The 15418-nt window shown below is 39.7% G+C and overlaps 1 long non-coding RNA gene across 1 annotated transcript in view; it reads right to left on the reverse strand.

Annotated features, from left to right (window-relative positions):
* LOC310713683 overlaps positions 1-2143 on the reverse strand; it is a 3378-nt gene extending 1235 nt beyond the window's left edge. The window contains exons 1-2 of the long non-coding RNA XR_014529404.1: positions 1509-2143; positions 561-677 (exon numbers count right to left, since the gene is read on the reverse strand). This is a non-coding gene — a long non-coding RNA (uncharacterized lncRNA). The remainder of the gene's footprint in view (positions 1-560; positions 678-1508) is intronic.
* Between the last annotated feature and the right edge of the window lie 13275 nt (positions 2144-15418).

Consider the following 15418-nt stretch of genomic DNA (forward strand, 5'->3'; position numbering starts at 1 on the left):
CGTAACCTGGGCTCATCTGGCTACACAAAAAATGTCACAAAGGGGGGAGAAAAATATCCATGAAAACATCCCGATATGGTCTCATAGAATAACCATGAGAGCTGAAGGATGCTGTTCAGCTGGCTGTTTAAGGAAAGCAACCCATCCTCTTCAGCGAGAGGATATTTGTTTTCGACCCTCTGATGTTTCTTGAATTTCAGGGTGGGATTACAGGTGCAGATATTTGAAATGATCTGAAGCATAAGTAGTTAATTGAAGCATCCTGAAGTTCAAACATTTCTCAAGACAATTTATTAATTCCAAGTAGCATTACATGCAGAAAAACATATTTCTGTACTTTAAAAAAGCCCAAGCAAACAGCAAACAGAGCAATCACAATAATGATAAAAGAGTAGGGATATATATATATATAATTTCTCACTTGTCTGGGCCTTATCATATATAATTTAGAAGAAAACAATTAAAGGAACTAAATGCTGCAATAATATGACATTCATACAATGGCATCTATTAATATAAGGCAGTAGTTATCCTTTATTTGAAGCCTAACCTCTGGATACCTGCTGTGCTGCTAGATGCGAGAATGTCAGAGAAAAATAAGTGAAAGCATATCTCGTCATGGGGTAAATTGCCTGTTGAAAAGAATTGTGCTTAGTTTCTCATTTGAATGCCGCTTTCTGCAAAAAGAAAAAAAAGAAAAAATGAAAAAAAGAGAGGGGGAAATAGGAAGGATTGTTATCAAGGTACAGACTAATCTTTTCTGGCCAAATGAGAGTGAGAGAGAAAGGGGGGCGGTGAGGATATTCATTTGAACAAAAGATGCAATCCAAAAGGAAAGGGGGAACAACATCTCTCTTCTCCTTTGTGTTATATTCCTATTTCAATATACGTGAGGGTTTGTTTTTTGGTTTTTTAGCATCAGTGGACGAGTTGCAAGAACTAGAGCAAAGTTGCAAAGCTAATAAGAAACACAGAGCACAGAGAAACCCTGAACTTTTATTTCATGATTGGAGATATTCTTCACGTCTCATTAGAAAGATTCATATAAGGAACTTACACACAGATACAAAATAATGACATTACAACTGCTTGAAGTGTCTTGTACCAGACGTTGTGCCATGAAATGGTACACAATATTTCACTGTCCATTCAATCCTCAGCTAGGAAAAACAACAACAAAACAACAACACACATAGACACATCATCACTAAAATAAAAATAAGTATCTGGCTGTAGCAAGCTTTTTAATTAACAGTGTGGGTGAAGTAAAATAACTTAATATTGCCAGATATGCTATATATATAATTCACATCCTCCTCCCAATGTTCTAAGCCAATAGATTTCAGAACTATAAGCTCTACAGAAAATAATGATTCTCTTCATATCTGATATATAATGTATCTTGACTTTAAGCAGATGATATCAAAAGAAATATCAGTAAGTTAATACTAAAGAATACAAGTCAAAAATAACACAGACCCTGAAATAACCATCTTTACTTGACCTACCTTATCTGTTGCAAAATGCAAAGTCCCTGGAGAGGCCTTTGACTAATTTTCCTAGTAAAGTCTTCAATGACATATAACCATCAAGAGCTGAATTCACAACTTAGCCATTTTACATAGACTATCATTTTCAGGTTATAGAGGTTATATTAGAACTTCCCAATATATACTGTGCAAGGAAGCAGTTTTATTTTCAAACAAAACCACCTGCATTTAATTCACAGCATCACCCCAGTATTGTCTATATATCTATCGATAAGCACAAAGTTCATAATTTTGTTTTCTAGAAAGTAGTCGTCGTTTGGAGTTCTTAAATTGCATCAAACAGTTATGTTAAAATATTGCAGTGCTGTAATTTTTAAAGAACTTTTTAAAAAGCCAGCCCACTGCAGCAAATTAAACACCCTGCACAATATTATTTTTGAAGCAAGTTATTAGTGCAGCTTCTTGCAACAAGGCATAGTTTGTACCTACGTTGCCAAATTTCATTACAGGAAGAAATTGCTCCAGTTTTATACAAAAAATCCCCAACCCATTCAAAATGACAAAATGTGTTTGGATAGAATTAAAAAAAAAAAATTCAAGGACATTTGAACGTTAGCTGTCATTATGGTCCAATACACTATTTATTTCTTTGGTATGCATCTCCTGACCTGTATATAAAATTCATAGTTTCAGAAGTGACATGTGCAAGCCTTGGACAACTGGGGAAAAGGCATATTTCCTGACCTTGTAACCATAGCAACCACTTGCTGATTGGTAGCAGGCAGGCGTTCCATCCTTTACCACTGAAGGCAAGTATGTAAGATTGCTGGCTTTGTTTGTGGTTCTTGCTTTATTTACATGCAAACATGAATGCCAGTCTTAAAAACCACTGGCTCTGCAAAAATCTAATGTGGCCAGAATGGGAAAGAGAGATTGGGGTGTGTGGGTGTTCTGCAGTAAAATTAACACAAACATTAATTGGCTGCATCACATCCCATTTAAGCAAATCAGCACGTGCCACCAAGTTAGAAAGACCCGCATAATCTTTCATTGGGTTTCTAGGTTTTAGGTGATCACGAGGCCTCTCATTTTGTTGTTGTTTCGAATTGAAATAAAATCCCCATTTATTTATTTTTAGTTTATGGGTAATGAATGAAAATGGCAAGTATATTTTTACTGGCTTTTTTTAAAAAAAGAAATCTACGTAAGCAATGCGTGCAGGTGGCACAGAAACTAATAATAATAATAATAATAATAATACTTCCCCAGGGATACTGCCACTAAAGTAAATGGGTCTACTCCAGGAAAAACAAGCAAACACATGGCAGAGTTGTGTTCTTGCACTGCTTTATCCTGGGGTAAAGATTTTAAATCTTCCCTTCTAAAATCACAAGCTTTCAGTTCAATAAAACCATATGAAATTAGTTGGGTACTCTTAGCAGAATGCAGCCGAATCTTCTATGACTAACAGTCCAACATTCTCCCCCTCCTCACTACCCCCACCTTTCCCCTTTTCCACATATGCATTCCCTATAAAAATGAAAATGGGATTCTATATAATGCAGTGCTGGATGAATAATCTATCCTCCACAGCAGCATAAAGCTCAGCAAGTATGGAGATGCATTTGTATTTACTCCTGTTGTTTATATACAAGATTCATCTCCAGGTCAGGGCTGCCATTAGGGATAGAGGAGCAAAGGGAAGACAATTCTTTGTTCGCGATATAGAATTAGGGGGAAAAAGTCATCCACGTTCTGTTCTAAAGTCACACACTTTCTATTATAAAATGTTAATTTATCCCCCTCCAGTGATTGTTTTTACATCGATTGTGGAATCTCCTGTTCAATAAACCAAACACTCTTTTATTTCAAAATTGCTGGTCATGTATATTCACCCACACACCACTTTAACTGACGTGACAATTTTTACTCATATTCAGGCATATTTGTTTCAAAAGGCGCTCTTTGTTTTATATAGCATTAGTTAAGCATTGTAAAGAAAGCTGTATGTAAAATTTCTTTTCGAAAGATATGCTATTTCTTTTTTTTTTTTAAATCATTTTGCTCTAAAATGAACAATCTGTGAATAGATTTGGATGAAATCTTTACAGCATGCAAAAGAAAGAAAGAAAATGTCCAGCAAACTGCATAACCACTCTGCATTTCTGTATGAAAATATGTATTAAGATGAGGGAGAAAATCTAAAAGAAACGATAAATACAATGTTCATGCTGTGTCCATAGTTATAGACAGCTACTTAGGCTCAGATGGACACATAGGTGATAGGAAAATAATTATTATATTCTGTCTTGGGGGGGGGGAGGGACCCAACCATATGACACATATCTACTAAGCCGTTTAGATCCTGATTCTTCTAGCATATAACAGTAAAATGTGTTTATACATTATACTAATACTAATTACACTAATATTACTGATGTGAATAAACCTGTATATGTCCACTTCATGCACTAAGCTTTGTTTTGCACACCTGAAATTTTAACCCAGTCTCTATATCCTGCATTACGTTTTAAGTCAATCCATTTAATAGAACCATCTCTTTTTGAGACCTATTTAAACATTCTGAAATGTAGACATACAATTGCTTTCTTTTACAAATAGAGGTAATTGTCTAATGTGTTCGATTATAAACTATCCCAAAGGAGATACAATTAAAAGGCAGCTTTTCTGGGCATAATTCAAGTTCCGAAACATTTTTTAGTAAACGTTTTTGGTTGTATATAATTTTTCTATCTCATACCTGATTCCAAACATCCTAAGAAATGGGGCAATGGGTGGGGGGTGGAGGGGGGGATCTTTTGATGTATTTAGCATAAACTCCCTATATATTAAATGTAGAAATCGCCCCAGTGCTTATCTGCAATCTTTTCTTAATTCAAAAATTTAAAATTGCAGCGTTTTGAAAGGATGAGAAGCTAAAGGTTAGTGAAATATTTTTTAAAAAACATAAAGGTTGTACTCTTTGCCTTTACTAGGATGCTACAAAGTTCATTCTCAGCTGTGTGCTGTGTTAAATAATTTTATACACTAATGTAAAATATAAATTAAATCCAGACTGATTTTTTTTCTCAGACTAGGCTCTGTAGCCTACATAAAAGGCTGCACAATTGTCAGAAATGTTGTCAAGCCAAATGCAAATGTAACATATGTGCATCTTCTGTCATTAAAGAAAGTGTAAAAGATGCGCTGCATTATCCAGTATTTCCTGTAAATAATGCTGATTAATACAAGCCTTTACTAGTTGTTGTTTTTATACCTTGCAAACTAAAGAGAGACACTAATTTTAACAGAAAGCCTTGTTTGTATAACCTAGTTATTCAGATATGCTGCTAGGATAAAATTCTTGAAGGGTACAACTAATACTCAGTGTACCAGGGTCCTGAATCTGATTTCCCCCTGCACCCTTTGAATATCTAAGCAAGCATGTTGTATTGTATTAATATCATAATTCAAAGGGAAATTTATTAAACCCTCCTCCTCCAAGCATTCTCATCAGAGCTAAAAGTTGCAAATTCTAAGTGGCAGAGCCTAGACAGTAATATCAAATTTTAATAACAATTTCTCTTCTTCAGTCAGAGCTACAGTGAAGAAAAGCATAAATCGCTGTGACTGACCGTTAGTTGTTAGAGAAGCAATCTGACTTCCCCACACCCTTATTTCAGTTCGCCTGTTCTGTCCCTCAGCTGTATTAATGATAGCATGAAAGGTCACATGATAAACGAGTGACAAAAATATCAAAACATATTAGCCTGTAGCTTTGTTATCAGTGTATGGCAGAGATGACAGAAAATTGTATTTTTTCCCCTGAATAATTTTGCCTTATATTTTGCTGGCTAGGCAGAGTGAATTAGGGAGAAATTTCTGCTTCTGACTGTTTGTCTCCTTTTCTGACATACTTGAAGTAATAATGTGCATTAATAATAGGGTGTATGCACAAGGAAAAGGTAAGAATTCAAAAGCAGACAGTCTGATTCAATTCTACAAGGTGCTATCCTTGTGTGTTTTTTTACCCTCTTGCAAAAACAATTTCTGTTGAAAAATATGCACAGTGCTGAATATTATTAATGCTAATAATGATCCAATGTGTACTGTAGTTGGAACAAAATGAATGGTACACATAGAACAGCAATCAGAAAACAACTTTAATGCAATGAGACAATATTGCATACTTCTATGCTACAAATGCACACACATCCTCTAATTAAATAAAGGCAGGCCCATCAGCACTTGATCCAGCCCCTCCTTACGTGGGCCGAATGATTACAAATTAGAGACCGTTATTGCCCCTGCTGGTTTACAGCCCGGCAGAAATTGCAGACCCTGGGGAGATGAGGTTAGCAATGTTGGAAAGAGAAAATAGAAATTTGCAGGAGCCTATCAGTCGCCATGGTAAGTAGCTAAGTCCCAGTTTCTTTTTCCCCTGGCAAAGAGAAGCTCAACCCTTAAGCTCCAGCACATCTGAAGGTGTTGAGTAAAGAACACTTTGAAAAGCTGTGCAGTTGTTCAGATCACAAGTCAACCATGAAAAAAGGAATAATTGCAAGCTTAACAAACAGAAGCAGCATGCACATGCAAAATTCCCGTTTAGTCGCAACTCATTGGCCATGTTTGAAAGTAATGCTAAACCATGGTTTGCTTGTATGCCTAAACTTGCTGTCCTGAGCCACAGGCCCAAACCGAAGGCCTGTGTGAGTGGTCTGATGCAGGGATACCAAAGAAGGATGCCAAAAATGTCAGAGGATCAGTTCCAGTGCTTTGTTAGAAGAAAGTTTAAACTTACAAATGCCTTAAAAAGCCTGGCAGCCTTGACTTGGGTGAACTGAGGCAATTGTATGCATCACTTATAAAGAAAACATCATACATCAGTCTGCCCAGAATCTCCCATCAGTCCACCTAGGACTAATCTACACTGGTGAGTTACAACGTTAAAAATGCGTTATAAAAATGTAACCAGGGGGCACTGTAGAGCAGCATACTTTCACCAATGGGAAATTGCATTGGGAGCTATATATTTTTATAGTGTATATAGTGTTTTAAATAGCGTTTTCTAGATCAATGTAGATCCAGCCCTAGTTGATGAAAGAATAGGTGGTTGGCATCCAAGTCTTACGGATAGCTCCCTTCCCTAGGCTAATAGCCAAGCATCCCAATCCAACAGATAATAGCAACAAAACAAATTAATAAGCATACATCAAAGCAAGGGGATAAACATATGTGAACGCATTCTTGCATCAAATAACAGTTGGTCCTGGGATTATCTTGACTACCAAAATGACGTTTACAAGTCTTCTGGAGCATTTTCACCATTTGATTCTACACACTCACCGTGGCCAAATGTTTTGTTTGTGGCCCGCAAATCCTATCTATGGTTTGAAGCTGATTTGTGAATCTTGGTTTAGTTATGGTTTGCCATTATGACTGAACCCACTATCCTGACATTATGCTAGTTTGTTTCAGCAGTTCAGCCCAACTGACTACAGAGACACGGGGCACAAGCAGTGAGAAAATGAAACTATTCACATGGCTAAGCAATTCTTATTTGGTGCTTTTCCAGATCTTGCCCTCCCTTCTCCTTCTTGCCTTCCAATAGGCTCTTTTCTCCACCAACCTCCTTCCTGGCAAACTGTCCCTGCTCTGGTATCTCAGACACAAAGGGCCAAATTTTGGATCAAGGTGTCAAGGACTAGGCAGAGCAGGAATGGTGGAGTCTACTTCCCTATCCTAAGCTTTCCAGGGGGGAGGAAGAGGAAGACAGTATAGATTTACAACAGGGGTCTGAGGGAGGTAGCAGCTCAGAGGCAGATGAGGGGGAAAGCTGGGAAATCATGGGAGAGCCAGAGCAACACCTGACTGACACATTGTCATTAGAAAGCATTCCAGGCCCTCTGGAAGCCGCACCTCCCAGAACCTGGCGAGCCTGAAAAGTAGGAGAGCAAAGAGCTCGAAGACAGAGGGCACGTAGCAACACCCATACAATTGACGAATGAGGAAGTAAAAGAGACAGGGGGTGGGGTGGAGATTCACTCAGGACAACGCCATTATCCAAGAGGCTGGGTTCTATAACCTCTCTCTGTAAAGACTGAAATAAAAAAGGATGGTAAGAAACTTTTCTTTGTCTTTATACTGTCCTGGGCAACGGGCTGGGAGCCGCTGACAGCATCCTGACACAAGGTCTTTGTTGGCTTATAGATCAGCCGGGTGGTGCAAAAGAAACTCTAGAAGATGTTCCACAGTTAGGCAGCATTTAAGTAGCTTTCCGTGGAAATGGGCCTGAAGGGGATTCAGTCATTCAACTCAGCAGTGAGAAAATGAACACTTTTTTTGAAAAAAGAATGAATGAACACTCTGTAGTAAAACAGTCAACCATGTTGTTCTGTTATAAACTAGACACCATCCACCTGGAAAAAGAGAGGCATTGGCAGAGGACTTGGTGCCCCAGATCCAGACAAGCATCAGTGTCCAAGACACATGGTTCTGACACCCGTTAGGCAGACCTCCTCACCTGCACTTGGAATATTTGGACACAGAGCTTTGCTAGCAAGGCCATCTTTAACACCGATGCTTATACTGAGGCCATCCTTGGCAGCTCCCCAAGCCAATCTGCCCCTGTGATGTCCCCTCCAGAAGCAGCTCACCTTCTCCAGGGGAGATTTGCATTCTCTGAGACCACAGGGTCTCCTCCACTCATAGCTGTATAGTTGCGTTCAAAGCCCAATGGGAGCGTGACAATACAAACTGGCCAAATGTGCCAGTAGGCATGCAACCAGCCAACTCACCTGAGGAGTGCTTAGGTGAATTACAGAACCTGGGGCTCTGTGTAAAGAGAATAAGCACATCCCCTTAGTGTACAGCTGGGGACCAGGTTACTAATTTACAGGTCAGAGGTTCTGAAGTAGAAATGAGATAAGAGCTACCTGGGCATGCTGGCATGTGGAGACTGGCCAAAATCCTTAAGGAGGAGAGTGTACAGGTTCCCTTGCCCATTTCTGTAACCAGATTATGAGAAGGGAACTGGTCGCTTGGTGAATCCATGGAAGTCTTTGACAACTGCAATGGTTATTTGGGATAAAAGTTTGATATTCATGGGGGCTGGGGTGGACAAACAGACATTCAAACCAATTGTGGTTTTTTTTTGCTTGTGTGATAAGAACCTTAGTCCTTTTTTTAAAAAAAAAAGTTGGTTTGAATTTTTTCATGATATAATAAAAAGAATGAACTGATCTACAAAGAATTAGAATAAGAGAGAAACTAGAAGAAAAGAGAGAGAGAATTACACAATCCTCCCTCACTGCTATATCTTAACTTTTATCCCATATGGAAAAAGGTGAGCCTGCCCAGCTCTCACCTGGGAGTATCCCTCTCTTCTCATAGCATCTCACCCTGTGAGATCCCCCCTTCCCCACTTCTCATACAGGGTCCTTCAAACTATCCTTCAATTTGAAAAAGAATATCAGGAAGTATGTGTGAAGTCCTATTTTCAGCAAACTATTCACACCAACACCTCAGACAACTTGTAAACTTTACTATAATTCAGAGCCTTTCCAAGTCTTGGTTGTTTTTTTTATGAATTGTCGAACGAGAGAATCCACCATCTCAGATTTATCCATTCAGCTTTAAATATTCTAATCATGTGGTTTCCTAGACATACTGAGATGTGTCAGCAGGTTGTCGGATATAACCCCAAAATATAGGAAAACTGAGTTGGTTACTGGAGCATGGCTCCTTAAAGCTGTGTTTTAGCTTCTTGTTAGGCTTTAAATGCTGATAGTGAGAGTGATGAAGCAATGTCTACTCCCCAAGTTTTGGTGACTAAGAATCAACTATATATTCCCAGTACAGCACTCTTCAACTCAGTCGGTTTGTATGAAGCAACACAATGCAGCCCGTTAGTTCTGTTGCCGGCAGGATGGAGAAATGAAGAAAAAATAAGCATGTCATCAACCAACCTTTTGAGAGTCTCATGGCCTCTGTCCCCTGAAAGACTGAAAACCTCTTTTTTAAACTGACATCAAGAAGCACTTAGAGATCTCTGATAACGAAGGTTTGTTTTTCTCAGACTTCTCTCCCTAGACTCAGACCTTGAGACAAGACCATCTGCCCAGGATATCACTTGGGGCCTGAATCCCCTAGATTTCAGAGTCTGTGGGGAAAACTCCCTGGGGAGGATGCTCTGAACCCAGAAAAGATAGTTCAGAGCTTCTCGAGTGTGAATCAAGACAGCCATCACTCCAGGACAATTAATTTCCAGGGGGAAGGGCACATTCCAATCCCATTCAATGGTGGCAAAGTGTGAAACTTCAAGCAACGGTATGTCCCTCAAATTCCTCGAGAGTTTGTTTTAGAAGTGGGATTCCTGCACTTATTGAGCACAGTTGGGAGATATGAAGTCTCAGACTCTTAAATCTGGACCCTGACAGATCAACATCAGCCTTCACTGAAGCTCTCTCAAGTTCTGCAGAACCTCAGTTTGTCCTGCTATTTGCTGCATGATGTCTATAAGAAGTCTCTGGGAGAGATTAGCCAGATTTGGACCAAGGTGTCATCAACATGCAGATGACATTACTCAACTTCTCCAACGACTGATACACAGTGATGGCCTGGGTGAGGGCTACAAAGTTGAAGCTGACTGTTGACAAGACAGAAGTCGTGCAGGTTGAGTGGGTGAGGAGTCTTGTATAAGGCTACTTCTGCTCAAGCTATGAATAATGGACCTATGGTTTAAAAAAACAAACTTGTAGTTATCTCGAGAAACGTTTTATTGATGGGTTGTATTCAACATTGTGTGATAGGATTCCCCCTCAAGCAATGGGACTTCCCCTTCCTCTCCCATCCCTTCCACCCCCTGCATCCCCCCTTATGGGGCCCCTAACCCCTTTGAGCCAATTGGGTGCAAACGAGGCCACAGGAGCAAAGGGAGGGAGAAGAAGAACTGTTGATGAGTGGAGATCAGTTCCGCTTATACAACAGCAGTGTCAGATGCTATCCACAGTGCATAAGGATTGGCTTTACCCACCATCCAAGGAAGCATTCCCTGTGTGTCTGCTGTGTCTCTGCATCAGGAGGAGACCCATCACACCTAATATAGAAACTCCCTAGTGGAGACTGGGAGAGGGGAGGCAAATTGAGAGCAGGAACTCGTGCTGCAATAAAGTGGGCAGACTATCTGTGGGTGAATGCCACAGAGTTCACAGGAGCCTTTTATTATCTGTTTAAGTTAGTGCTGGAGGAGTGGGCTAAAATGGCACCCTGGAGAGTGGACTAATCTTGGAGATGGGTGAATTCTCAGAACTTTCAGGTGTGAGTGGGCTCACAATCGATGAGGCACTCAGGGGTCCATGTTTCTCTCTTTCTGTCTTTTAAAAAAGAAAATAAAATTTTGCTGTCATTTTAATCTAGTCTGCCCTCAGCAGTTTGGTGGCATTCCCTTCTCATTTGGAACTGACTGCCCCTGCAACAGTGATACATCACCTATTTATTTCATAAAGTTTATACACCACTTGATTGTATAAAAACCCTCAAAACAGTTTACAGAAAGCTAAAACAATAAAATCAAGGAAAGAAATCACAACCATACAAAAGTTAAAATACTAAGTTTAAAATTACCCCAACTTTCTAAGCATCATGGTAGGCTTCTCCAAACAATAATGTTTTTAGCAGGTACCGAAAAGAACACAATGCAGGCCTTTACTGGTCGTGATGTCATATTATGCTCTTGGGTGCAGTCTGCTTAATTGGAGACATGTGGTAGTTTGTGGGCAGCAGCCAGGACACTGACACAGAGGAGGAAAAGTCAGTTGGGCCAGGAAGACTAGTGGCAAAACTGGTGGAGATTCTGAACAGAAGCCCAGCACTGAGAGAGCCTGTCAACGAGGAGATAGAAAGACCAGAACTCCCAGAGACCATACTTCTTCATGTGCTCCCCAGGCCTGATCCCATCTACACAAGCCTCACATTCTGCAGTACAAACTTGAGTTGGAATTTGACAGATAGGTGCTGAAGTGCTAGGCTATAGGCTGGAAGCCTGTTTAAGAGTCTTCACTCTTAAGAAGGGACTTGGGCCTGGAGGGATAGTATGGTCTAAGAGGGATGAAAGGCTTCAGCTCAGCCACAGACCTTATTGGAGCTAGCTGTCTGTTAGGAGCTATCCAAGGTCCTGAAAATCCAGCCTGATCCTACATGCTATCTGATTGAGCCACCTTCAGGAATCTGTTGTGGCCCCATGTGTTTAGGTCAGCACAAGAGACCAGCTTTTGGGTGCAGATTGTACATAAACTAAATAATGAGGGCTGGCTTCCAGTTAAAGAAAACAGAAGTATCCTATTTGCTTTTGTCTATTGTTTACGTGCTACCCTTCTATCATATTAGATTTCTGAGCAGTGTGCATGATAAAAACCAATGCAATCAATTAATGCAATCAAATCTGCCTAAATAAATCTCCGAGGTAAAAACAACAACCACACAAATGTGTTCTAGAATACCATGCAAGCATTGCCATGGCAGGCATCCTCTTAAAGGAGACATTGCCCCGTTCTCTCTTTCTCTCACACACATCAATGGCCTTTAAGATGCTATTTGCCTGTGGTCCATAGGAGGGAATGTCAGAGGCCATAGCACAGAATGGTCCTAGCTCTCTGATCTCAGTGGCAGAGCCCCAGTGTCATGCAGGGAAATCAACACTGTAGCCTACCTCCCCACCCCCTGACTCCTCTGACTTAACCAATGTAAGCTCTTAAAATTGGTAGGGCCAAAAGGGGTCTATGCAGGGAAGTGGCTTGGAGCCAATATCTTCCTGGTCCCCTGACGTACTTTCAAATTTCAGAGAAGTTAAGTCATGCTAAATCTCTTCTGCCCATTTCCACCCAATTGCTTCCAATGGGAGGAAAAAAAACACATAGGAATGCAGGGCATTCCTCTGCTACCCTGGTAGCTTAAGCTCAGTAGAGAGTTGGATAAGGTGGTATAACTGCCTTCATATTTCCCTCATAGACACACACTCAGCATTCATTAAGCAAGTGCCAGAAACAATTCAGAGGAGGCACCTGCCTGATATCCATGGGAAGGAAGTTCCAGAGTGTAAGTCCTGCCACACTGAAGAATCAACTCATGGAAAGTGCAGAACAAATATGTGGCATTTCTAAAAGTGTCGGTTCTGCAGCCTGAAGTGGTCAAGTGGGCATATAATGATTCCTGGCTTCACCAGTGGCAGAGAGGGTGGTCCACAGCATCCGGCAGCCCCTCAGCTACCCTTTCATGGAGCATAGGATTGGGCTAAGAATACTGCATTCCTAAATAAATCCTATAAAAGAATGGCAAATGCCACTTTATAACATATACGCAAGAAGAAAAATATGTTAGAACTGTACTTGGTGAGTACAAAGTAGCCTTTGAGTACTTGAGTGAGTTTTAGTTATCTGCCACAACGTTATAGCTGAACCATCACAATCATTGTGCCATAGGGAACAGTGATCAAGGCAGAGTGAAAGCACATAATCCTCTCCTGTTGTTTAAAATGTTTCTTAAATCAATATGGAAGAGATTGCCAGCGTTACCATCTCACTGTAATAAACCTCATAGAGTTTCATTCGCATCTGCGTTGTCACCTGTCAGCATTTACTAGTTCAGGTTTACCCAAATCTTTTGTGTCCTCCTATCTCTATAGGTTTTGCCAGTCAAAAAAATAAAAATAACTTCATAGTCATATTTGGCTGGGTTAAAAAAACAACCAAATCTCTATGCGTAGTTAAAGAATATTTATATTTATTAATACAACGAAATAACCACTCTTCTGACCACAAAGAGTCCTGCAGATCAGACAATCTAATACAGACTCCTCTACATGCACATATTTCTAACAGCTTTTTTTTATTATGTCAAGGTAGCTTTCTTCGATAGTCCCTGCCAATCTATACCCAATAAGTGCAGTTAGGTTCCCCCACCCCACAATGTGTGTACATAACTTTACACTGATTTAAACTCAAGCAAATTTACCACTTTGGAGGGATCATTTTGATGTGTGCACAGCTTCCTCCTGCAGGTTTTTAATAGCCAGAATAATGTGGTATCACCCACAAATTTGACCTTGCTATTCATATACCTGGCCTGTTAGAAAGTTGGAGAACATGGTTTCTTTATCCATTTGGGAAAAGATTCTACTCCCCACTAAGTGAGAGACAAGGAGGAGTGCATAGTATGGGTCCTTTATTTGAGGTGTATGTACTGTTGTTTGATTACCGTATTTTTTGCTCTATAAGACTCACTTTTTCCCTCCTAAAAAGTAAGGGGAAATGTGTGTGCATCTTATGGAGTGAATGCAGACTGCGCAGCTATCCCAGAAGTCAGAACAGCAAGAGGGATTGCTGCTTTCACTGCGCAGTGATCCCTCTTGCTGCTCTGGCTTCTGAGATTCAGAATATTTTTTTTCTTGTTTTCCTCCTCCAAAAACTAGGTGCGCCTTGTGGTCTGGTGCGTCTTATAGAGCGAAAAATACGGTATTTGTATTTGTCCAGGTGTGTCTGGGTCTCATGGCATAGACATGTGGGTGGGTTGTTGAGCGAGCATAAGAGACTGAGCACTGGACAGTGTTATTTGACATTGTGTTTGAATTGTAAGTTTGAGTATGTTGGCTTAAAGTGCTTATATGTTTGAATGATGAAGGGTGGTATATAAATTTAATAAAAACGATCATCTTGATCATGAAAATGTTGATCATGTAAAGGTGTGCTTGAGTGGAACTGAATGGAATGCACTTTTAGCTGTGTGGGATTGTTGTGTTTGTTGTTGTAGAGGGGGCTGGGAATTTAATTGGATTGGTTTGTTTGTTTATTTGTATGATTGATCTGGCAAATGGTGGTTGGAAAGAGTTGATTTTTCTATTGCCTAGTTATCAATCATGTTATTAATAAATGTGGAATTCATCATTTTTAATTGATTTTCCTGTGTAAAAATTTATTTCCTGACGTTTAGAACGTATTCTGTTTAGCTGCTTACTATGCAGGACAAAGTGAATTTTCCTTGTTATCTTTGTTGCAGATTTTTTATGTGTAATGTTTATTCTGGTGCTAAAGAGAATGTTCTATTTAGCTGTTTACTTTTCTTTAAAAATGTCAATGGGGGTATTTTTTGTATTTGTCTTTTAAGATGTTTTAACCTATGATATAAAACTCTTAGAAATCTGTTTTTTAAAAAAGCGGTATATAAATTGACTGAAAAAATAAGTAAATCTAGAAAGCAGTGACTGGAGTTGCCAGACCATGAGTAGAAAGTTGTAAAGAAAAGACTTGTAGATGTTGCATTTGATGACACCCCAATTCCTAGGACAGCAAGCCCTGAGCAAGTGGCCAGCTGCAAACAACAACAGCAAAAACCCCTCCATACCACAGTGGCCTTTCTCTCCTTGTCTCCTTGAAAGACAAGTTTTTCATTTTATTTTCAAAAGTGGCAACCCTGAGCTGGTGCTATCCTTACTGCCTTATTTCTTTCTTCCAATCATAGGGCATATGCAATGTCAGACTGAATTTTTCTATCAAATTACATCTTTGACCATGCAGCTTATCAATGCCTCTACTATTTTATGATTTATTAATTTATATGATGCTTTTTATATAGAATTTCAATGTGGTTTTAGAATATTAAAACAAGGAAAAGAACAATGAGAACATACAAAACAACCAGCAGATAAACTCACAAGTAAAAGTCAGGGAGTTTGAAATATATAAAATACAGCAATGTGGGTTTTGTTTTTATTTATTTTTTAAATGCCTGAGTAAGCAAAAAGATTTCTGCCTGGTGCCCAAAAGGTAGAAAAGATCACATGACATATCTGAGTGTTCCTGCCAAGGAAGGTTTCTCTGCCACTGAAACAAACCCACATCTCTGACAAAGGGGGATTCTGGAGAAGGCCTGAGGTT

This window comes from Podarcis liolepis (genome assembly GCF_965112155.1).
Source record: "Podarcis liolepis genome assembly, chromosome: 8".
Classification (NCBI taxonomy): Eukaryota; Metazoa; Chordata; class Lepidosauria; order Squamata; family Lacertidae; genus Podarcis; species Podarcis liolepis.